Genomic DNA, 24,112 nt, shown 5'->3' with positions numbered 1-24,112 from the left:
TTGAATGATGCATACTGAACGCAACAATAGGCTGGAGTTCAAATAAGTTTAAAAAACATTGAAGTGCCCGTGTAACAGATGAGTTCTCGTCCAAAACCCTGATACTCCGAAAGAGATTGTCCAGTTTGTACACGAGGTGCGTCCAGTTTTCGCCGTAACCCTCTCTACTCTTTTTCACATGCTATGCGGGCGAAATGATGATACCATGCCAAGTTCCAACATTTTCAGAGTTCATTTTTTAGTGATTTTCAATTTCACCGTCATTTAGCTCTCTAGACAAATCGGTAAATGACTGAAAAACAACAAATGGTGTCAGAACGTGTTGGAAATTGATGACGTCGCTTTGAATGATGCATACTGAACGCAAAAATAGGCTGGAGTTTAAATAAGTTTAAAAAACATTGAAGTGCCCGTGTAACAGATGAGTTCTCGTCCGAAACCCTGATACTCCGAAAGAGATTGTCCAGTTTTTACACGAGGTGCGTCCAGTTTTCGCCGTGACCCTCTCTACTCCTTGCACATGCTATGCGGGCGAAATGATGATACCATGCCAAGTTCCAACATTTGCAGAGTTCATTTTGTAGTGATTTTCAATTTCACCGTCAGTTAGCTCTCTAAACAAATCGGTAAATGACTGAAAAACAGCGAATGGTGTGAGAACGTCTTGGAAATTGATGACGTCGCTTTGAATGATGCATACTGAACGCAACAATAGGCTGGAGTTCAAATAAGTTTAAAAAACATTGAAGTGCCCGTGTAACAGATGAGTTCTCGTCCAAAACCCTGATACTCCGAAAGAGATTGTCCAGTTTGTACACGAGGTGCGTCCAGTTTTCGCCGTAACCCTCTCTACTCTTTTGCACATGCTATGCGGGCGAAATGATGATACCATGCCAAGTTCCAACATTTTCAGAGTTCATTTTTTAGTGATTTTCAATTTCACCGTCATTTAGCTCTCTAGACAAATCGGTAAATGACTGAAAAACAGCAAATGGTGTCAGAACGTGTTGGAAATTGATGACGTCGCCTTGAATGATGCATACTGAACGCAAAAATAGGCTGGAGTTCAAATAAGTTTAAAAAACATTGAAGTGCCCGTGTAACAGATGAGTTCTCGTCCGAAACCCTGATACTCCGAAAGAGATTGTCCAGTTTGTACACGAGGTGCGTCCAGTTTTCGCCGTGACTCTCTCTACTCCTTGCACATGCTATGCGGGCGAAATGATGATACCATGCCAAGTTCCAACATTTGCAGAGTTCATTTTGTAGTGATTTTCAATTTCACCGTCAGTTAGCTCTCTAAACAAATCGGTAAATGACTGAAAAACAGCGAATGGTGTCAGAACGTGTTGGAAATTGATGACGTCGCTTTGAATGATGCATACTGAACGCAACAATAGGCTGGAGTTCAAATAAGTTTAAAAAACATTGAAGTGCCCGTGTAACAGATGAGTTCTCGTCCAAAACCCTGATACTCCGAAAGAGATTGTCCAGTTTGTACACGAGGTGCGTCCAGTTTTCGCCGTAACCCTCTCTACTCTTTTGCACATGCTATGCGGGCGAAATGATGATACCATGCCAAGTTCCAACATTTTCAGAGTTCATTTTTTAGTGATTTTCAATTTCACCATCATTTAGCTCTCTAGACAAATCGGTAAATGACTGAAAAACAGCAAATGGTGTCAGAACGTGTTGGAAATTGATGACGTCGCCTTGAATGATGCATACTGAACGCAAAAATAGGCTGGAGTTCAAATAAGTTTGAAAAACATTGAAGTGTCCGTGTAACAGATGAGTTCTCGTCCGAAACCCTGATACTCCGAAAGAGATTGTCCAGTTTGTACACGAGGTGCGTCCAGTTTTCGCCGTGACTCTCTCTACTCTTTTGCACATGCTATGCGGGCGAAATGATGATACCATGCCAAGTTCCAACATTTTCAGAGTTCATTTTGTAGTGATTTTCAATTTCACCGTCAGTTAGCTCTCTAAACAAATCGGTAAATGACTGAAAAACAGCGAATGGTGTCAGAACGTGTTGGAAATTGATGACGTCACTTTGAATGATGCATACTGAACGCAACAATAGGCTGGAGTTCAAATAAGTTTAAAAAACATTGAAGTGCCCGTGTAACAGATGAGTTCTCGTCCAAAACCCTGATACTCCGAAAGAGATTGTCCAGTTTGTACACGAGGTGCGTCCAGTTTTCGCCGTAACCCTCTCTACTCTTTTTCACATGCTATGCGGGCGAAATGATGATACCATGCCAAGTTCCAACATTTTCAAAGTTCATTTTGTAGTGATTTTCAATTTCACCGTCATTTAGCTCTCTAGACAAATCGGTAAATGACTGAAAAACAGCAAATGGTGTCAGAACGTGTTGGAAATTGATGACGTTGCTTTGAATGATGCATACTGAACGCAAAAACAGGCTGGAGTTCAAATAAGTTTGAAAAACATTGAAGTGTCCGTGTATCAGATGAGTTCTCGTCCGAAACCCTGATACTCCGAAAGAGATTGTCCAGTTTGTACACGAGGTGCGTCCAGTTTTCGCCGTGACTCTCTCTACTCTTTTGCACATGCTATGCGGGCGAAATGATGATACCATGCCAAGTTCCAACATTTTCAGAGTTCATTTTGTAGTGATTTTCAATTTCACCGTCAGTTAGCTCTCTAAACGAATCAGTAAATGACTGAAAAACAGCGAATGGTGTCAGAACGTGTTGGAAATTGATGACGTCGCTTTGAATGATGCATACTGAACGCAACAATAGGCTGGAGTTCAAATAAGTTTAAAAAACATTGAAGTGCCCGTGTAACAGATGAGTTCTCGTCCAAAACCCTGATACTCCGAAAGAGATTGTCCAGTTTGTACACGAGGTGCGTCCAGTTTTCGCCGTAACCCTCTCTACTCTTTTTCACATGCTATGCGGGCGAAATGATGATACCATGCCAAGTTCCAACATTTTCAGAGTTCATTTTTTAGTGATTTTCAATTTCACCGTCATTTAGCTCTCTAGACAAATCGGTCAATGACTGAAAAACAGCAAATGGTGTCAGAACGTGTTGGAAATTGATGACGTCGCTTTGAATGATGCATACTGAACGCAAAAATAGGCTGGAGTTTAAATAAGTTTAAAAAACATTGAAGTGCCCGTGTAACAGATGAGTTCTCGTCCGAAACCCTGATACTCCGAAAGAGATTGTCCAGTTTGTACACGAGGTGCGTCCAGTTTTCGCCGTGACTCTCTCTACTCCTTACACATGCTATGCGGGCGAAATGATGATACCATGCCAAGTTCCAACATTTTCAGAGTTCATTTTGTAGTGATTTTCAATTTCACCGTCAGTTAGCTCTCTAAACAAATCGGTAAATGACTGAAAAACAGCGAATGGTGTGAGAACGTCTTGGAAATTGATGACGTCGCTTTCAATGATGCATACTGAACGCAACAATAGGCTGGAGTTCAAATAAGTTTAAAAAACATTGAAGTGCCCGTGTAACAGATGAGTTCTCGTCCAAAACCCTGATACTCCGAAAGAGATTGTCCAGTTTGTACACGAGGTGCGTCCAGTTTTCGCCGTAATCCTCTCTACTCTTTTTCACATGCTATGCGGGCGAAATGATAATACCATGCCAAGTTCCAACATTTTCAGAGTTCATTTTTTAGTGATTTTCAATTTCACCGTCATTTAGCTCTCTAGACAAATCGGTAAATGACTGAAAAACAGCAAATGGTGTCAGAACGTGTTGGAAATTGATGACGTCGCTTTGAATGATGCATACTGAACGCAAAAATAGGCTGGAGTTTAAATAAGTTTAAAAAACATTGAAGTGCCAGTGTAACAGTTGAGTTCTCGTCCGAAACCCTGATACTCCGAAAGAGATTGTCCAGTTTGTACACGAGGTGCGTCCAGTTTTCGCCGTGACTCTCTCTACTCCTTGCACATGCTATGCGGGCGAAATGATGATACCATGCCAAGTTCCAACATTTTCAGAGTTCATTTTGTAGTGATTTTCAATTTCACCGTCAGTTAGCTCTCTAAACAAATCGGTAAATGACTGAAAAACAGCGAATGGTGTCAGAACGTGTTGGAAATTGATGACGTCACTTTGAATGATGCATACTGAATGCAACAATAGGCTGGAGTTCAAATAAGTTTAAAAAACATTGAAGTGCCCGTGTAACAGATGAGTTCTCGTCCAAAACCCTGATACTCCGAAAGAGATTGTCCAGTTTGTACACGAGGTGCGTCCAGTTTTCGCCGTAACCCTCTCTACTCTTTTGCACATGCTATGCGGGCGAAATGATGATACCATGCCAAGTTCCAACATTTTTAAAGTTCATTTTGTAGTGATTTTCAATTTCACCGTCATTTAGCTATCTAGACAAATCGGTAAATGACTGAAAAACAGCAAATGGTGTCAGAACGTGTTGGAAATTGATGACGTCGCTTTGAATGATGCATACTGAACGCAAAAACAGGCTGGAGTTCAAATAAGTTTGAAAAACATTGAAGTGTCCGTGTAACAGATGAGTTCTCGTCCGAAACCCTGATACTCCGAAAGAGATTGTCCAGTTTGTACACGAGGTGCGTCCAGTTTTCGCCGTGACTCTCTCTACTCTTTTGCACATGCTATGCGGGCGAAATGATGATACCATGCCAAGTTCCGACATTTTCAGAGTTCATTTTGTAGTGATTTTCAATTTCACCGTCAGTTTGTTCTCTAAACAAATCGGTAAATGACTGAAAAACAGCGAATGTTGTCAGAACGTGTTGGAAATTGATGACGTCGCTTTGAATGATCCATACTGAACGCAACAATAGGCTGGAGTTCAAATAATTTTAAAAAACATTGAAGTGCCCGTGTAACAGATGAGTTCTCGTCCGAAACCCTGATACTCCGAAAGAGATTGTCCAGTTTGTACATGAGGTGCGTCCAGTTTTCGCCGTGACCCTCTCTACTCTTTTGCACATGCTATGCGGGCGAAATGATGATACCATGCCAAGTTACAACATTTTCAGAGTTCATTTTGTAGTGATTTTCAATTTCACCGTCATTTAGCTCTTTAGACAAATCGGTAAATGACTGAAAAACAGCAAATGATGTCAGAACGTGTTGGAAATTGATGACGTCGCTTTGAATGATGCATACTGAATGCAAAAATAGGCTGGAGTTCAAATTAGTTTAAAAAACATTGAAGTGCCCGTGTAACAGATGAGGTCTCGTCCGAAACCCTGATACTCCGAAAGAGATTGTCCAGTTTGTACACGAGGTGCGTCCAGTTTTCGCCGTGACCCTCTCTACTCTTTTGCACATGCTATGCGGGCGAAATGATGATACCATGCCAAGTTCCAACATTTTCAGAGTTCATTTTGTAGTCATTTTCAATTTCACCGTCATTTAGCTCTCTAGACAAATCGGTAAATGACTGAAAAACAGCAAATGGTGTCAGAACGTGTTGGAAATTGATGACGTCGCTTTGAATGATGCATACTGAACGCAAAAACAGGCTGGAGTTTAAATAAGTTTGAAAAACATTGAAGTGCCGGTGTAATAGATGAGTTCTCGTCCGAAACCCTGATACTCCGGAAGAGATTGTCTAGTTTGTACACGAGGTGCGTCCAGTTTTCGCCATGACTCTCTCTACTCTTTTGCACATGCTATGCGGGCGAAATGATGATACCATGCCAAGTTCCAACATTTTCAGAGTTCATTTTGTAGTGATTTTCAATTTCACCGTCAGTTAGCTCTCTAAACAAATCGGTAAAAGACTGAAAAACAGCGAATGGTGTCAGAACGTGTTGGAAATTGATGACGTCGCTTTGAATGATGCATACTGAACGCAACAATAGGCTGGAGTTAAAATAAGTTTAAAAAACATTGAAATGCCCGTGTAACAGATGAGTTCTCGTCCGAAACCCTGATACTCCGAAAGAGATTGTCCAGTTTGTACACGAGGTGCGTCCAGTTTTCGCCGTGACCCTCTCTACTCTTTTGCACATGCTATGCGGGCGAAATGATGATACCATGCCAAGTTCCAACATTTTCAGAGTTCATTTTGTAGTGATTTTCAATTTCACCGTCATTAGCTAGACAAATCGGTAAATGACTGAAAAACAGCAAATGTAGTCAGAACGTGTTGGAAATTGATGACGTCGCTTTGAATGATGCACACTGAACGCAAAAATAGGCTGGAGTTTAAATAAGTTTAAAAAACATTGAAGTGCCCGTGTAACAGATGAGTTCTCATCCGAAACCCTGATACTCCGAAAGAGATTGTCCAGTTTGTACACGAGGTGCGTCCAGTTTTCGCCGTGACTCTCTCTACTCTTTGCACATGCTATGCGGGCGAAATGATGATACCATGCCAAGTTCCAACATTTTCAGAGTTCATTTTGTAGTGATTTTCAATTTCACCGTCAGTTAGCTCTCTAAACAAATCGGTAAATGACTAAAAAACAGCGAATGGTGTCAGAACGTGTTGGAAATTGATGACGTCGCTTTGAATGATGCATACTGAACGCAACAATAGGCTAGAGTTCAAATAAGTTTAAAAAACGTTGAAGTGCCCGTGTAACAGATGAGTTCTCGTCCAAAACCATGATACTCCGAAAGAGATTGTCCAGTTTGTACACGAGGTGCGTCCAGTTTTCGCCGTAACCCTCTCTACTCTTTTGCACATGCTATGCGGGTGAAATGATGATACCATGCCAAGTTCTAACATTTTCAGAGTTCATTTTGTAGTGACTTTCAATTTCACCGTCATTTAGCTCTCTAGACAAATCGGTAAATGACTGACAAACAGCAAATGGTGTCAGAACGTGTTGGAAATTGATGACGTCGCTTTGAATGATGCATACTGAACGCAAAAATAGGCTGGAGTTTAAATAAGTTTTAAAAACATTGAAGTGCCCGTGTAACAGATGTGTTCTCGTCCGAAACCCTGATACTCCGAAAGAGATTGTCCAGTTTGTACACGAGGTGCGTCCAGTTTTCGCCGTGACTCTCTCTACTCTTTTGCACATGTTATGCGGGCGAAATGATGATACCATGCCAAGTTCCAACATTTTCAGAGTTCATTTTTTAGTCATTTTCAATTTCACCGTCAGTTAGCTCTCTAAACAAATCGGAAAATGACTGAAAAACAGCGAATGGTGTCAGAACGTGTTGGAAATTGATGACGTCGCTTTGAATGATGCATACTGAACGCAACAATAGGCTGGAGTTACAATAAGTTTAAAAAACATTGAAATGCCCGTGTAACAGATGAGTTCTCGTCCGAAACCCTGATACTCCGAAAGAGATTGTCCAGTTTGTACACGAGGTGCGTCCAGTTTTCGCCGTGACCCTGTCTACTCTTTTGCACATGCTATGCGGGCGAAATGATGATACCATGCCAAGTTGCAACATTTTCAGAGTTCATTTTGTAGTGATTTTCTATTTCACCGTCATTAGCTAGACAAATCGGTAAATGACTGAAAAACAGCAAATGGTGTCAGAACGTGTTGGAAATTGATGACGTCGCTTTGAATGATGCATACTGAACGCAAAAATAGGCTGGAGTTTAAATAAGTTTAAAAAACATTGAAGTGCCCGTGTAACAGATGAGTTCTCGTCCGAAACCCTGATACTCCGAAAGAGATTGTCCAGTTTGTACACGAGGTGCGTCCAGTTTTTGCCGTGACTCTCTCTACTCTTTGCACATGCTATGCGGGTGAAATGATGATACCATGCCAAGTTCCAACATTTTCAGAGTTCATTTTGTAGTGATTTTCAATTTCACCGTCATTTAGCTCTCTAGACAAATCGGTAAATGACTGAAAAACAGCAAATGGTGTCAGAACGTGTTGGAAATTGATGACGTCGCTTTGAATGATGCATACTGAACGCAAAAACAGGCTGGAGTTTAAATAAGTTTTAAAAACATTGAAGTGCCCGTGTAACAGATGAGTTCTCGTCCGAAACCCTGATACTCCGAAAGAGATTGTCCAGTTTGTACACGAGGTGCGTCCAGTTTTCGCCGTGACTCTCTCTACTCTTTTGCACATGTTATGCGGGCGAAATGATGATACCATGCCAAGTTCCAACATTTTCAGAGTTCATTTTGTAGTGATTTTCAATTTCACCATCAGTTAGCTCTCTAAACAAATCGGTAAATGACTGAAAAACAGCGAATGGTGTTAGAACGTGTTGGAAATTGATGACGTCGCTTTGAATGATGCATACTGAACGCAAAAACAGGCTGGAGTTGAAATAAGTTTGAAAAACATTGAAGTGTCCGTGTAACAGATGAGTTCTCGTCCGAAACCCTGATACTCCGAAAGAGATTGTCCAGTTTGTACACGAGGTGCGTCCAGTTTTCGCCGTGACTCTCTCTACTCTTTTGCACATGTTATGCGGGCGAAATGATGATACCATGCCAAGTTCCAACATTTTCAGAGTTCATTTTGTAGTGATTTTCAATTTCACCATCAGTTAGCTCTCTAAACAAATCGGTAAATGACTGAAAAACAGCGAATGGTGTCAGAACGTGTTGGAAATTGATGACGTCGCTTTGAATGATGCATACTGAACGCAAAAACAGGCTGGAGTTCAAATAAGTTTGAAAAACATTGAAGTGTCCGTGTAACAGATGAGTTCTCGTCCGAAACCCTGATACTCCGAAAGAGATTGTCCAGTTTGTACACGAGGTGCGTCCAGTTTTCGCCGTGACTCTCTCTACTCTTTTGCACATGCTATGCGGGCGAAATGATGATACCATGCCAAGTTCCGACATTTTCAGAGTTCATTTTGTAGTGATTTTCAATTTCACCGTCAGTTTGTTCTCTAAACAAATCGGTAAATGACTGAAAAACAGCGAATGTTGTCAGAACGTGTTGGAAATTGATGACGTCGCTTTGAATGATCCATACTGAACGCAACAATAGGCTGGAGTTTAAATAATTTTAAAAAACATTGAAGTGCCCGTGTAACAGATGAGTTCTCGTCCGAAACCCTGATACTCCGAAAGAGATTGTCCAGTTTGTACATGAGGTGCGTCCAGTTTTCGCCGTGACCCTCTCTACTCTTTTGCACATGCTATGCGGGCGAAATGATGATACCATGCCAAGTTACAACATTTTCAGAGTTCATTTTGTAGTGATTTTCAATTTCACCGTCATTTAGCTCTCTAGACAAATCTGTAAATGACTGAAAAACAGCAAATGATGTCAGAACGTGTTGGAAATTGATGACGTCGCTTTGAATGATGCATACTGAATGCAAAAATAGGCTGGAGTTCAAATTAGTTTAAAAAACATTGAAGTGCCCGTGTAACAGATGAGGTCTCGTCCGAAACCCTGATACTCCGAAAGAGATTGTCCAGTTTGTACACGAGGTGCGTCCAGTTTTCGCCGTGACTCTCTCTACTCTTTTGCACATGTTATGCGGGCGAAATGATGATACCATGCCAAGTTCCAACATTTTCAGAGTTCATTTTTTAGTCATTTTCAATTTCACCGTCAGTTAGCTCTCTAAACAAATCGGAAAATGACTGAAAAACAGCGAATGGTGTCAGAACGTGTTGGAAATTGATGACGTCGCTTTGAATGATGCATACTGAACGCAACAATAGGCTGGAGTTACAATAAGTTTAAAAAACATTGAAATGCCCGTGTAACAGATGAGTTCTCGTCCGAAACCCTGATACTCCGAAAGAGATTGTCCAGTTTGTACACGAGGTGCGTCCAGTTTTCGCCGTGACCCTGTCTACTCTTTTGCACATGCTATGCGGGCGAAATGATGATACCATGCCAAGTTGCAACATTTTCAGAGTTCATTTTGTAGTGATTTTCTATTTCACCGTCATTAGCTAGACAAATCGGTAAATGACTGAAAAACAGCAAATGGTGTCAGAACGTGTTGGAAATTGATGACGTCGCTTTGAATGATGCATACTGAACGCAAAAATAGGCTGGAGTTTAAATAAGTTTTAAAAACATTGAAGTGCCCGTGTAACAGATGTGTTCTCGTCCGAAACCCTGATACTCCGAAAGAGATTGTCCAGTTTGTACACGAGGTGCGTCCAGTTTTCGCCGTGACTCTCTCTACTCTTTTGCACATGTTATGCGGGCGAAATGATGATACCATGCCAAGTTCCAACATTTTCAGAGTTCATTTTTTAGTCATTTTCAATTTCACCGTCAGTTAGCTCTCTAAACAAATCGGAAAATGACTGAAAAACAGCGAATGGTGTCAGAACGTGTTGGAAATTGATGACGTCGCTTTGAATGATGCATACTGAACGCAACAATAGGCTGGAGTTACAATAAGTTTAAAAAACATTGAAATGCCCGTGTAACAGATGAGTTCTCGTCCGAAACCCTGATACTCCGAAAGAGATTGTCCAGTTTGTACACGAGGTGCGTCCAGTTTTCGCCGTGACCCTGTCTACTCTTTTGCACATGCTATGCGGGCGAAATGATGATACCATGCCAAGTTGCAACATTTTCAGAGTTCATTTTGTAGTGATTTTCTATTTCACCGTCATTAGCTAGACAAATCGGTAAATGACTGAAAAACAGCAAATGGTGTCAGAACGTGTTGGAAATTGATGACGTCGCTTTGAATGCTGCATACTGAACGCAAAAATAGGCTGGAGTTTAAATAAGTTTAAAAAACATTGAAGTGCCCGTGTAACAGATGAGTTCTCGTCCGAAACCCTGATACTCCGAAAGAGATTGTCCAGTTTGTACACGAGGTGCGTCCAGTTTTTGCCGTGACTCTCTCTACTCTTTGCACATGCTATGCGGGTGAAATGATGATACCATGCCAAGTTCCAACATTTTCAGAGTTCATTTTTTAGTCATTTTCAATTTCACCGTCAGTTAGCTCTCTAAACAAATCGGAAAATGACTGAAAAACAGCGAATGGTGTCAGAACGTGTTGGAAATTGATGACGTCGCTTTGAATGATGCATACTGAACGCAACAATAGGCTGGAGTTACAATAAGTTTAAAAAACATTGAAATGCCCGTGTAACAGATGAGTTCTCGTCCGAAACCCTGATACTCCGAAAGAGATTGTCCAGTTTGTACACGAGGTGCGTCCAGTTTTCGCCGTGACCCTGTCTACTCTTTTGCACATGCTATGCGGGCGAAATGATGATACCATGCCAAGTTGCAACATTTTCAGAGTTCATTTTGTAGTGATTTTCTATTTCACCGTCATTAGCTAGACAAATCGGTAAATGACTGAAAAACAGCAAATGGTGTCAGAACGTGTTGGAAATTGATGACGTCGCTTTGAATGCTGCATACTGAACGCAAAAATAGGCTGGAGTTTAAATAAGTTTAAAAAACATTGAAGTGCCCGTGTAACAGATGAGTTCTCGTCCGAAACCCTGATACTCCGAAAGAGATTGTCCAGTTTGTACACGAGGTGCGTCCAGTTTTTGCCGTGACTCTCTCTACTCTTTGCACATGCTATGCGGGTGAAATGATGATACCATGCCAAGTTCCAACATTTTCAGAGTTCATTTTTTAGTCATTTTCAATTTCACCGTCAGTTAGCTCTCTAAACAAATCGGAAAATGACTGAAAAACAGCGAATGGTGTCAGAACGTGTTGGAAATTGATGACGTCGCTTTGAATGATGCATACTGAACGCAACAATAGGCTGGAGTTACAATAAGTTTAAAAAACATTGAAATGCCCGTGTAACAGATGAGTTCTCGTCCGAAACCCTGATACTCCGAAAGAGATTGTCCAGTTTGTACACGAGGTGCGTCCAGTTTTCGCCGTGACCCTGTCTACTCTTTTGCACATGCTATGCGGGCGAAATGATGATACCATGCCAAGTTGCAACATTTTCAGAGTTCATTTTGTAGTGATTTTCTATTTCACCGTCATTAGCTAGACAAATCGGTAAATGACTGAAAAACAGCAAATGGTGTCAGAACGTGTTGGAAATTGATGACGTCGCTTTGAATGATGCATACTGAACGCAAAAATAGGCTGGAGTTTAAATAAGTTTTAAAAACATTGAAGTGCCCGTGTAACAGATGTGTTCTCGTCCGAAACCCTGATACTCCGAAAGAGATTGTCCAGTTTGTACACGAGGTGCGTCCAGTTTTCGCCGTGACTCTCTCTACTCTTTTGCACATGTTATGCGGGCGAAATGATGATACCATGCCAAGTTCCAACATTTTCAGAGTTCATTTTTTAGTCATTTTCAATTTCACCGTCAGTTAGCTCTCTAAACAAATCGGAAAATGACTGAAAAACAGCGAATGGTGTCAGAACGTGTTGGAAATTGATGACGTCGCTTTGAATGATGCATACTGAACGCAACAATAGGCTGGAGTTACAATAAGTTTAAAAAACATTGAAATGCCCGTGTAACAGATGAGTTCTCGTCCGAAACCCTGATACTCCGAAAGAGATTGTCCAGTTTGTACACGAGGTGCGTCCAGTTTTCGCCGTGACCCTGTCTACTCTTTTGCACATGCTATGCGGGCGAAATGATGATACCATGCCAAGTTGCAACATTTTCAGAGTTCATTTTGTAGTGATTTTCTATTTCACCGTCATTAGCTAGACAAATCGGTAAATGACTGAAAAACAGCAAATGGTGTCAGAACGTGTTGGAAATTGATGACGTCGCTTTGAATGCTGCATACTGAACGCAAAAATAGGCTGGAGTTTAAATAAGTTTAAAAAACATTGAAGTGCCCGTGTAACAGATGAGTTCTCGTCCGAAACCCTGATACTCCGAAAGAGATTGTCCAGTTTGTACACGAGGTGCGTCCAGTTTTTGCCGTGACTCTCTCTACTCTTTGCACATGCTATGCGGGTGAAATGATGATACCATGCCAAGTTCCAACATTTTCAGAGTTCATTTTTTAGTCATTTTCAATTTCACCGTCAGTTAGCTCTCTAAACAAATCGGAAAATGACTGAAAAACAGCGAATGGTGTCAGAACGTGTTGGAAATTGATGACGTCGCTTTGAATGATGCATACTGAACGCAACAATAGGCTGGAGTTACAATAAGTTTAAAAAACATTGAAATGCCCGTGTAACAGATGAGTTCTCGTCCGAAACCCTGATACTCCGAAAGAGATTGTCCAGTTTGTACACGAGGTGCGTCCAGTTTTCGCCGTGACCCTGTCTACTCTTTTGCACATGCTATGCGGGCGAAATGATGATACCATGCCAAGTTGCAACATTTTCAGAGTTCATTTTGTAGTGATTTTCTATTTCACCGTCATTAGCTAGACAAATCGGTAAATGACTGAAAAACAGCAAATGGTGTCAGAACGTGTTGGAAATTGATGACGTCGCTTTGAATGATGCATACTGAACGCAAAAATAGGCTGGAGTTTAAATAAGTTTTAAAAACATTGAAGTGCCCGTGTAACAGATGTGTTCTCGTCCGAAACCCTGATACTCCGAAAGAGATTGTCCAGTTTGTACACGAGGTGCGTCCAGTTTTCGCCGTGACTCTCTCTACTCTTTTGCACATGTTATGCGGGCGAAATGATGATACCATGCCAAGTTCCAACATTTTCAGAGTTCATTTTTTAGTCATTTTCAATTTCACCGTCAGTTAGCTCTCTAAACAAATCGGAAAATGACTGAAAAACAGCGAATGGTGTCAGAACGTGTTGGAAATTGATGACGTCGCTTTGAATGCTGCATACTGAACGCAAAAATAGGCTGGAGTTTAAATAAGTTTAAAAAACATTGAAGTGCCCGTGTAACAGATGAGTTCTCGTCCGAAACCCTGATACTCCGAAAGAGATTGTCCAGTTTGTACACGAGGTGCGTCCAGTTTTTGCCGTGACTCTCTCTACTCTTTGCACATGCTATGCGGGTGAAATGATGATACCATGCCAAGTTCCAACATTTTCAGAGTTCATTTTTTAGTCATTTTCAATTTCACCGTCAGTTAGCTCTCTAAACAAATCGGAAAATGACTGAAAAACAGCGAATGGTGTCAGAACGTGTTGGAAATTGATGACGTCGCTTTGAATGATGCATACTGAACGCAACAATAGGCTGGAGTTACAATAAGTTTAAAAAACATTGAAATGCCCGTGTAACAGATGAGTTCTCGTCCGAAACCCTGATACTCCGAAAGAGATTGTCCAGTTTGTACACGAGGTGCGTCCAGTTTTCGCCGTGACCCTGTCTACTCTTTTGCACATGCTATGCGGGCGAAATGATGATACCATGCCAAGTTGCAACATTTTCAGAGTTCATTTTGTAGTGATTTTCTATTTCACCGTCATTAGCTAGACAAATCGGTAAATGACTGAAAAACAGCAAATGGTGTCAGAACGTGTTGGAAATTGATGACGTCGCTTTGAATGATGCATACTGAACGCAAAAATAGGCTGGAGTTTAAATAAGTTTTAAAAACATTGAAGTGCCCGTGTAACAGATGTGTTCTCGTCCGAAACCCTGATACTCCGAAAGAGATTGTCCAGTTTGTACACGAGGTGCGTCCAGTTTTCGCCGTGACTCTCTCTACTCTTTTGCACATGTTATGCGGGCGAAATGATGATACCATGCCAAGTTCCAACATTTTCAGAGTTCATTTTTTAGTCATTTTCAATTTCACCGTCAGTTAGCTCTCTAAACAAATCGGAAAATGACTGAAAAACAGCGAATGGTGTCAGAACGTGTTGGAAATTGATGACGTCGCTTTGAATGATGCATACTGAACGCAACAATAGGCTGGAGTTACAATAAGTTTAAAAAACATTGAAATGCCCGTGTAACAGATGAGTTCTCGTCCGAAACCCTGATACTCCGAAAGAGATTGTCCAGTTTGTACACGAGGTGCGTCCAGTTTTCGCCGTGACCCTGTCTACTCTTTTGCACATGCTATGCGGGCGAAATGATGATACCATGCCAAGTTGCAACATTTTCAGAGTTCATTTTGTAGTGATTTTCTATTTCACCGTCATTAGCTAGACAAATCGGTAAATGACTGAAAAACAGCAAATGGTGTCAGAACGTGTTGGAAATTGATGACGTCGCTTTGAATGCTGCATACTGAACGCAAAAATAGGCTGGAGTTTAAATAAGTTTAAAAAACATTGAAGTGCCCGTGTAACAGATGAGTTCTCGTCCGAAACCCTGATACTCCGAAAGAGATTGTCCAGTTTGTACACGAGGTGCGTCCAGTTTTTGCCGTGACTCTCTCTACTCTTTGCACATGCTATGCGGGTGAAATGATGATACCATGCCAAGTTCCAACATTTTCAGAGTTCATTTTGTAGTGATTTTCAATTTCACCGTCATTTAGCTCTCTAGACAAATCGGTAAATGACTTAAAAACAGCAAATGGTGTCAGAACGTGTTGGAAATTGATGACGTCGCTTTGAATGATGCATACTGAACGCAAAAATAGGCTGGAGTTTAAATAAGTTTTAAAAACATTGAAGTGCCCGTGTAACAGATGTGTTCTCGTCCGAAACCCTGATACTCCGAAAGAGATTGTCCAGTTTGTACACGAGGTGCGTCCAGTTTTCGCCGTGACTCTCTCTACTCTTTTGCACATGTTATGCGGGCGAAATGATGATACCATGCCAAGTTCCAACATTTTCAGAGTTCATTTTTTAGTCATTTTCAATTTCACCGTCAGTTAGCTCTCTAAACAAATCGGAAAATGACTGAAAAACAGCGAATGGTGTCAGAACGTGTTGGAAATTGATGACGTCGCTTTGAATGATGCATACTGAACGCAACAATAGGCTGGAGTTACAATAAGTTTAAAAAACATTGAAATGCCCGTGTAACAGATGAGTTCTCGTCCGAAACCCTGATACTCCGAAAGAGATTGTCCAGTTTGTACACGAGGTGCGTCCAGTTTTCGCCGTGACCCTGTCTACTCTTTTGCACATGCTATGCGGGCGAAATGATGATACCATGCCAAGTTGCAACATTTTCAGAGTTCATTTTGTAGTGATTTTCTATTTCACCGTCATTAGCTAGACAAATCGGTAAATGACTGAAAAACAGCAAATGGTGTCAGAACGTGTTGGAAATTGATGACGTCGCTTTGAATGATGCATACTGAACGCAAAAATAGGCTGGAGTTTAAATAAGTTTAAAAAACATTGAAGTGCCCGTGTAACAGATGAGTTCTCGTCCGAAACCCTGATACTCCGAAAGAGATTGTCCAGTTTGTACACGAGGTGCGTCCAGTTTTTGCCGTGACTCTCTCTACTCTTTGCACATGCTATGCGGGTGAAATGATGATACCATGCCAAGTTCCAACATTTTCAGAGTTCATTTTGTAGTGATTTTCAATTTCACCGTCATTTAGCTCTCTAGACAAATCGGTAAATGACTGAAAAACAGCAAATGGTGTCAGAACGTGTTGGAAATTGATGACGTTGCTTTGAATGATGCATACTGAACGCAAAAACAGGCTGGAGTTTAAATAAGTTTTAAAAACATTGAAGTGCCCGTGTAACAGATGAGTTCTCGTCCGAAACCCTGATACTCCGAAAGAGATTGTCCAGTTTGTACACGAGGTGCGTCCAGTTTTCGCCGTGACTCTCTCTACTCTTTTGCACATGTTATGCGGGCGAAATGATGATACCATGCCAAGTTCCGACATTTTCAGAGTTCATTTTGTAGTGATTTTCAATTTCACCGTCAGTTTGTTCTCTAAACAAATCGGTAAATGACTGAAAAACAGCGAATGTTGTCAGAACGTGTTGGAAATTGATGACGTCGCTTTGAATGATCCATACTGAACGCAACAATAGGCTGGAGTTCAAATAATTTTAAAAAACATTGAAGTGCCCGTGTAACAGATGAGTTCTCGTCCGAAACCCTGATACTCCGAAAGAGATTGTCCAGTTTGTACATGAGGTGCGTCCAGTTTTCGCCGTGACCCTCTCTACTCTTTTGCACATGCTATGCGGGCGAAATGATGATACCATGCCAAGTTACAACATTTTCAGAGTTCATTTTGTAGTGATTTTCAATTTCACCGTCATTTAGCTCTCTAGACAAATCGGTAAATGACTGAAAAACAGCAAATGATGTCAGAACGTGTTGGAAATTGATGACGTCGCTTTGAATGATGCATACTGAATGCAAAAATAGGCTGGAGTTCAAATTAGTTTAAAAAACATTGAAGTGCCCGTGTAACAGATGAGGTCTCGTCCGAAACCCTGATACTCCGAAAGAGATTGTCCAGTTTGTACACGAGGTGCGTCCAGTTTTCGCCGTGACTCTCTCTACTCTTTTGCACATGTTATGCGGGCGAAATGATGATACCATGCCAAGTTCCAACATTTTCAGAGTTCATTTTTTAGTCATTTTCAATTTCACCGTCAGTTAGCTCTCTAAACAAATCGGAAAATGACTGAAAAACAGCGAATGGTGTCAGAACGTGTTGGAAATTGATGACGTCGCTTTGAATGATGCATACTGAACGCAACAATAGGCTGGAGTTACAATAAGTTTAAAAAACATTAAAATGCCCGTGTAACAGATGAGTTCTCGTCCGAAACCCTGATACTCCGAAAGAGATTGTCCAGTTTGTACACGAGGTGCGTCCAGTTTTCGCCGTGACCCTGTCTACTCTTTTGCACATGCTATGCGGGCGAAATGATGATACCATGCCAAGTTGCAACATTTTCAGAGTTCATTTTGTAGTGATTTTCTATTTCACCGTCATTAGCTAGACAAATCGGTAAATGACTGAAAAACAGCAAATGGTGTCAGAACGTGTTGGAAATTGATGACGTCGCTTTGAATGATGCATACTGAACGCAAAAATAGGCTGGAGTTTAAATAAGTTTTAAAAACATTGAAGTGCCCGTGTAACAGATGTGTTCTCGTCCGAAACCCTGATACTCCGAAAGAGATTGTCCAGTTTGTACACGAGGTGCGTCCAGTTTTCGCCGTGACTCTCTCTAATCTTTTGCACCTGTTATGCGGGCGAAATGATGATACCATGCCAAGTTCCAACATTTTCAGAGTTCATTTTTTAGTCATTTTCAATTTCACCGTCAGTTAGCTCTCTAAACAAATCGGAAAATGACTGAAAAACAGCGAATCTTGTCAGAACGTGTTGGAAATTGATGACGTCGCTTTGAATGATGCATACTGAACGCAACAATAGGCTGGAGTTACAATAAGTTTAAAAAACATTGAAATGCCCGTGTAACAGATGAGTTCTCGTCCGAAACCCTGATACTCAGAAAGAGATTGTCCAGTTTGTACACGAGGTGCGTCCAGTTTTCGCCGTGACTCTCTCTAATCTTTTGCACCTGTTATGCGGGCGAAATGATGATACCATGCCAAGTTCCAACATTTTCAGAGTTCATTTTTTAGTCATTTTCAATTTCACCGTCAGTTAGCTCTATAAACAAATCGGAAAATGACTGAAAAACAGCGAATCTTGTCAGAACGTGTTGGAAATTGATGACGTCGCTTTGAATGATGCATACTGAACGCAACAATAGGCTGGAGTTACAATAAGTTTAAAAAACATTGAAATGCCCGTGTAACAGATGAGTTCTCGTCCGAAACCCTGATACTCAGAAAGAGATTGTCCAGTTTGTACACGAGGTGCGTCCAGTTTTCGCCGTGACCCTGTCTACTCTTTTGCACATGCTATGCGGGCGAAATGATGATACCATGCCAAGTTGCAACATTTTCAGAGTTCATTTTGTAGTGATTTTCTATTTCACCGTCATTAGCTAGACAAATCGGTAAATGACTGAAAAACAGCAAATGGTGTCAGAACGTGTTGGAAATTGATGACGTCGCTTTGAATGATGCATACTGAACGCAAAAATAGGCTGGAGTTTAAATAAGTTTAAAAAACATTGAAGTGCCCGTGTAACAGATGAGTTCTCGTCCGAAACCCTGATACTCCGAAAGAGATTGTCCAGTTTGTACACGAGGTGCGTCCAGTTTTTGCCGTGACTCTCTCTACTCTTTGCACATGCTATGCGGGTGAAATGATGATACCATGCCAAGTTCCAACATTTTCAGAGTTCATTTTGTAGTGATTTTCAATTTCACCGTCATTTAGCTCTCTAGACAAATCGGTAAATGACTGAAAAACAGCAAATGGTGTCAGAACGTGTTGGAAATTGATGACGTCGCTTTGAATGATGCATACTGAACGCAAAAATAGGCTGGAGTTTAAATAAGTTTTAAAAACATTGAAGTGCCCATGTAACAGATGTGTTCTCGTCCGAAACCCTGATACTCCGAAAGAGATTGTCCAGTTTGTACACGAGGTGCGTCCAGTTTTCGCCGTGACTCTCTCTACTCTTTTGCACATGTTATGCGGGCGAAATGATGATACCATGCCAAGTTCCAACATTTTCAGAGTTCATTTTTTAGTCATTTTCAATTTCACCGTCAGTTAGCTCTCTAAACAAATCGGAAAATGACTGAAAAACAGCGAATGGTGTCAGAACGTGTTGGAAATTGATGACGTCGCTTTGAATGATGCATACTGAACGCAACAATAGGCTGGAGTTACAATAAGTTTAAAAAACATTGAAATGCCCGTGTAACAGATGAGTTCTCGTCCGAAACCCTGATACTCCGAAAGAGATTGTCCAGTTTGTACACGAGGTGCGTCCAGTTTTCGCCGTGACCCTGTCTACTCTTTTGCACATGCTATGCGGGCGAAATGATGATACCATGCCAAGTTGCAACATTTTCAGAGTTCATTTTGTAGTGATTTTCTATTTCACCGTCATTAGCTAGACAAATCGGTAAATGACTGAAAAACAGCAAATGGTGTCAGAACGTGTTGGAAATTGATGACGTCGCTTTGAATGATGCATACTGAACGCAAAAATAGGCTGGAGTTTAAATAAGTTTAAAAAACATTGAAGTGCCCGTGTAACAGATGAGTTCTCGTCCGAAACCCTGATACTCCGAAAGAGATTGTCCAGTTTGTACACGAGGTGCGTCCAGTTTTTGCCGTGACTCTCTCTACTCTTTGCACATGCTATGCGGGTGAAATGATGATACCATGCCAAGTTCCAACATATTCAGAGTTCATTTTGTAGTGATTTTCAATTTCACCGTCATTTAGCTCTCTAGACAAATCGGTAAATGACTGAAAAACAGCAAATGGTGTCAGAACGTGTTGGAAATTGATGACGTCGCTTTGAATGATGCATACTGAACGCAAAAACAGGCTGGAGTTTAAATAAGTTTTAAAAACATTGAAGTGCCCGTGTAACAGATGAGTTCTCGTCCGAAACCCTGATACTCCGAAAGAGATTGTCCAGTTTGTACACGAGGTGCGTCCAGTTTTCGCCGTGACTCTCTCTACTCTTTTGCACATGTTATGCGGGCGAAATGATGATACCATGCCAAGTTCCAACATTTTCAGAGTTCATTTTGTAGTGATTTTCAATTTCACCATCAGTTAGCTCTCTAAACAAAATGGTAAATGACTGAAAAACAGCGAATGGTGTCAGAACGTGTTGGAAATTGATGACGTCGCTTTGAATGATGCATACTGAACGCAAAAACAGGCTGGAGTTCAAATAAGTTTGAAAAACATTGAAGTGTCCGTGTAACAGATGAGTTCTCGTCCGAAACCCTGATACTCCGAAAGAGATTGTCCAGTTTGTACACGAGGTGCGTCCAGTTTTCGCCGTGACTCTCTCTACTCTTTTGCACATGCTATGCGGGCGAAATGATGATACCATGCCAAGTTCCGACATTTTCAGAGTTCATTTTGTAGTGATTTTCAATTTCACCGTCAGTTTGTTCTCTAAACAAATCGGTAAATGACTGAAAAACAGCGAATGTTGTCAGAACGTGTTGGAAATTGATGACGTCGCTTTGAATGATCCATACTGAACGCAACAATAGGCTGGAGTTCAAATAATTTTAAAAAACATTGAAGTGCCCGTGTAACAGATGAGTTCTCGTCCGAAACCCTGATACTCCGAAAGAGATTGTCCAGTTTGTACATGAGGTGCGTCCAGTTTTCGCCGTGACCCTCTCTACTCTTTTGCACATGCTATGCGGGCGAAATGATGATACCATGCCAAGTTACAACATTTTCAGAGTTCATTTTGTAGTGATTTTCAATTTCACCGTCATTTAGCTCTCTAGACAAATCGGTAAATGACTGAAAAACAGCAAATGATGTCAGAACGTGTTGGAAATTGATGAAGTCGCTTTGAATGATGCATACTGAATGCAAAAATAGGCTGGAGTTCAAATTAGTTTAAAAAACATTGAAGTGCCCGTGTAACAGATGAGGTCTCGTCCGAAACCCTGATACTCCGAAAGAGATTGTCCAGTTTGTACACGAGGTGCGTCCAGTTTTCGCCGTGACTCTCTCTACTCTTTTGCACATGTTATGCGGGCGAAATGATGATACCATGCCAAGTTCCAACATTTTCAGAGTTCATTTTTTAGTCATTTTCAATTTCACCGTCAGTTAGCTCTCTAAACAAATCGGAAAATGACTGAAAAACAGCGAATGGTGTCAGAACGTGTTGGAAATTGATGACGTCGCTTTGAATGATGCATACTGAACGCAACAATAGGCTGGAGTTACAATAAGTTTAAAAAACATTGAAATGCCCGTGTAACAGATGAGTTCTCGTCCGAAACCCTGATACTCCGAAAGAGATTGTCCAGTTTGTACACGAGGTGCGTCCAGTTTTCGCCGTGACCCTGTCTACTCTTTTGCACATGCTATGCGGGCGAAATGATGATACCATGCCAAGTTGCAACATTTTCAGAGTTCATTTTGTAGTGATTTTCTATTTCACCGTCATTAGCTAGACAAATCGGTAAATGACTGAAAAACAGCAAATGGTGTCAGAACGTGTTGGAAATTGATGACGTCGCTTTGAATGATGCATACTGAACGCAAAAATAGGCTGGAGTTTAAATAAGTTTAAAAAACATTGAAGTGCCCGTGTAACAGATGAGTTCTCGTCCGAAACCCTGATACTCCGAAAGAGATTGTCCAGTTTGTACACGAGGTGCGTCCAGTTTTTGCCGTGACTCTCTCTACTCTTTGCACATGCTATGCGGGTGAAATGATGATACCATGCCAAGTTCCAACATTTTCAGAGTTCATTTTGTAGTGATTTTCAATTTCACCGTCATTTAGCTCTCTAGACAAATCGGTAAATGACTGAAAAACAGCAAATGGTGTCAGAACGTGTTGGAAATTGATGACGTCGCTTTGAATGATGCATACTGAACGCAAAAACAGGCTGGAGTTTAAATAAGTTTTAAAAACATTGAAGTGCCCGTGTAACAGATGAGTTCTCGTCCGAAACCCTGATACTCCGAAAGAGATTGTCCAGTTTGTACACGAGGTGCGTCCAGTTTTCGCCGTGACTCTCTCTACTCTTTTGCACATGTTATGCGGGCGAAATGATGATACCATGCCAAGTTCCAACATTTTCAGAGTTCATTCTGTAGTGATTTTCAATTTCACCATCAGTTAGCTCTCTAAACAAAATGGTAAATGACTGAAAAACAGCGAATGGTGTCAGAACGTGTTGGAAATTGATGACGTCGCTTTGAATGATGCATACTGAACGCAAAAACAGGCTGGAGTTCAAATAAGTTTGAAAAACATTGAAGTGTCCGTGTAACAGATGAGTTCTCGTCCGAAACCCTGATACTCCGAAAGAGATTGTCCAGTTTGTACACGAGGTGCGTCCAGTTTTCGCCGTGACTCTCTCTACTCTTTTGCACATGCTATGCGGGCGAAATGATGATACCATGCCAAGTTCCGACATTTTCAGAGTTCATTTTGTAGTGATTTTCAATTTCACCGTCAGTTTGTTCTCTAAACAAATCGGTAAATGACTGAAAAACAGCGAATGTTGTCAGAACGTGTTGGAAATTGATGACGTCGCTTTGAATGATCCATACTGAACGCAACAATAGGCTGGAGTTCAAATAATTTTAAAAAACATTGAAGTGCCCGTGTAACAGATGAGTTCTCGTCCGAAACCCTGATACTCCGAAAGAGATTGTCCAGTTTGTACATGAGGTGCGTCCAGTTTTCGCCGTGACCCTCTCTACTCTTTTGCACATGCTATGCGGGCGAAATGATGATACCATGCCAAGTTACAACATTTTCAGAGTTCATTTTGTAGTGATTTTCAATTTCACCGTCATTTAGCTCTCTAGACAAATCGGTAAATGACTGAAAAACAGCAAATGATGTCAGAACGTGTTGGAAATTGATGAAGTCGCTTTGAATGATGCATACTGAATGCAAAAATAGGCTGGAGTTCAAATTAGTTTAAAAAACATTGAAGTGCCCGTGTAACAGATGAGGTCTCGTCCGAAACCCTGATACTCCGAAAGAGATTGTCCAGTTTGTACACGAGGTGCGTCCAGTTTTCGCCGTGACTCTCTCTACTCTTTTGCACATGTTATGCGGGCGAAATGATGATACCATGCCAAGTTCCAACATTTTCAGAGTTCATTTTTTAGTCATTTTCAATTTCACCGTCAGTTAGCTCTCTAAACAAATCGGAAAATGACTGAAAAACAGCGAATGGTGTCAGAACGTGTTGGAAATTGATGACGTCGCTTTGAATGATGCATACTGAACGCAACAATAGGCTGGAGTTACAATAAGTTTAAAAAACATTGAAATGCCCGTGTAACAGATGAGTTCTCGTCCGAAACCCTGATACTCCGAAAGAGATTGTCCAGTTTGTACACGAGGTGCGTCCAGTTTTCGCCGTGACCCTGTCTACTCTTTTGCACATGCTATGCGGGCGAAATGATGATACCATGCCAAGTTGCAACATTTTCAGAGTTCATTTTGTAGTGATTTTCTATTTCACCGTCATTAGCTAGACAAATCGGTAAATGACTGAAAAACAGCAAATGGTGTCAGAACGTGTTGGAAATTGATGACGTCGCTTTGAATGATGCATACTGAACGCAAAAATAGGCTGGAGTTTAAATAAGTTTAAAAAACATTGAAGTGCCCGTGTAACAGATGAGTTCTCGTCCGAAACCCTGATACTCCGAAAGAGATTGTCCAGTTTGTACACGAGGTGCGTCCAGTTTTTGCCGTGACTCTCTCTACTCTTTGCACATGCTATGCGGGTGAAATGA

This window comes from Aegilops tauschii, chromosome 1 (genome assembly GCF_002575655.3).
Source record: "Aegilops tauschii subsp. strangulata cultivar AL8/78 chromosome 1, Aet v6.0, whole genome shotgun sequence".
Lineage (NCBI taxonomy): Eukaryota > Viridiplantae > Streptophyta > Magnoliopsida > Poales > Poaceae > Aegilops > Aegilops tauschii.
This window is presented reverse-complemented; position numbering follows the sequence as displayed.